Below are 2,500 nucleotides of genomic sequence, written 5' to 3'. Positions count from 1 at the left end.
CCGTCAAAAGCATGACGTAAATGATATAGAATAGGATAAGGCTTCGTATGAACGGGAACATCTGTAGTCAAATGAATATCATGAACTATCTATACTGGTTACGCCTGGTTTATCGACAAATACGTCAAGAAAATCAGCGATTAGATGGTTTAGCTCTGAGGTGTGTTCATTTGAGAGTTCAGAGTTAAAATTAAATTCGTATTTACCAGGCTCATACAATTCGGGTATATCACATACGCCATTAGCATTCTTATCTATGGGATCAGAAGCATCTACCACGCAAGCTTGGCACACCTGAAGTGAGAAATTCATTTTCGCGTCTTTCATATTTCTTCAGCATGTTCACATGATAAAGCTTTATTTTAAAATTTTATTTTTATTTCATAGTCTACACCATTTTCATGCTTGCGTACAATAGAATAGGGACCCTTCCACTGAACAGTTAGTTTGTTATGCGAAGTTGGCAACAGCACAAGTACTTCATCCCCTTCTTGTAATGTTCGAGCTCTAGCTTTCCTGTCGAAGTACGTCTTGTACATTCTGCATCACGTCTGCATGAGCGGATGCTAGTTGAGCCGATTGTTCTAATCAGATCTCAGATCTAATACATATTGATAGGTACTCTTAACCTCCCCATTAATATCATCTTTAGTCCATAAATTATGCAGAATTAAATAAAGGGCCACGTACCTTACAACCTTTACAGCAACTCAAACGGACTAGATTTTAGCGTATCGTGAGGAATCTCGCGATACGCAAACAAGACGGAATGGTATTAACGATCCTGTAGCGATATGCAAGCAAGATTGACTGTCGTCCTTGGTACAAGGTCCAACTGCCCCCACCTGGTTAATTCGTCCAGGAACGCGAGGTATTATATTCTTAAAGGAAGAGGCGTTTTTGAAGGGTGTAAATGAAGTGATAGAAACAAGTGTAAGTATATAGAAGTTACCAAGGCTCAAGGTTCAACACGGGTTTTAGCGTGGTTACGTCCGAGATGGAGTGCGTGTCGACCTGAAGTCGATAGAAAATCAATTTAAGGATTTGAACTCGTGCAGTTTTAAATAATCCTAGGGGTTATATGCCCAATTCAAACGGGGGGGGGCTCCCTTGTTTTTTGCCTTAAATTCTCCCTAAATTCTTTACATTCTATATAAAGGCAGATTTGCGGCGGGCCCATACTGGCGTTTCCAAAATTAACTTAAGGTTAATTAGACAAACGGGTTAATTAGAAAAAACTGGAGGGGATGCATGATGGGGTCTAAAAAGTATTCAATTCATTTTTCAAAAAAGATTTTTATTTAAAACACGTTGAAATAAACAGGTAAAATACATTTAAACACTAAAATGCTGATAAGAATTAAGACAAGAACATTCAAAAATGCGGGGTTAAAACAATTCAAGAGATAAAAAAAAAAAAACGTAAAGAGAGAGCACATCACCCTATCAAATACGAGAAGAAAAGGTTAAAATGCCACCTTACCGCCTATAGCTCGTACTCTTTACGACCAGGAACCTATCACGACTGCAGCCTTCACGACCAAAATGCTCTCCCCCTCCCTGACCTGCTGCCCCGGCCTATATGTATACCCCCCACAAGTAAAATGATAATAAGAGGGGAATCTCGGGTCAACCCAGGTGAAGGGTGGCATTCCTCTCAAAAGAGGGCGGTTGCTTTCCCCCTTTTCCGAAATTAAGATTTTTACTTTTTTTAAAAAGGCCAAGTTTTTAAAGCCTGCCATAAAAAGTAATGTAGTTTAGTTAAAATGACATGAAAAAAAAGAAAAAACCCCCATACATATAGCCCCAGACACCATAATGTGTTCTCCAATACAGATGGATAAAAAAGAAAACGGGGGATAAAATTTTTTAATCCACTAATTAAAAGACAAGAAAATATACATAAAAAAAATAGCAAAGCCGATCATAAAGACATCTCTCGCCCCCATCATCCTAGACCCGTATACAGTCATTGACGGCCACACGTTGGCAAGCGGAAGGGGTAACTCTTCCATTCTATTCTTCCGTCTGATGGGTCGAGATTCACTACAATCCCAATCATGTGGGTCGTTCGCTGAAAAAGCTTTTCAACATAGTTTTTTAGTACCGATGAAACTGTTCGACAGTACCATTACAACACGCGTAATACGGTTTGGGTGTTAATGCTTTAATAGAAAGTAGTCGGGTGATCTCTGCCATCAAATCACACTTAAATTGTGTACCACGATCAGAAAGAATCTCTTTCGGTTTTCCCTACACGAGTGAAAATGGTTAACAACGCTTCAGCAAAAAGTTACCGAGTCGATATTTTCTCAGAGGAACTGCCTCAGGAAATCTGGTGGCCATTCAATCAAGGTCAAATATCTTGTGGCCTCGGCTCAAAGGGCGGGGAGTTTCGGTCCGACGATATCAATCGCTACTCGGGAAAACGGCTCGTTATGACTGGGATCTGAACCATGGGCGCCTTTCTGATCTTGCCCTTAGGGACGGTTTTTTTGGC

This window comes from Penaeus monodon, chromosome 3 (genome assembly GCF_015228065.2).
Source record: "Penaeus monodon isolate SGIC_2016 chromosome 3, NSTDA_Pmon_1, whole genome shotgun sequence".
Taxonomy (NCBI): domain Eukaryota; kingdom Metazoa; phylum Arthropoda; class Malacostraca; order Decapoda; family Penaeidae; genus Penaeus; species Penaeus monodon.
This window is presented reverse-complemented; position numbering follows the sequence as displayed.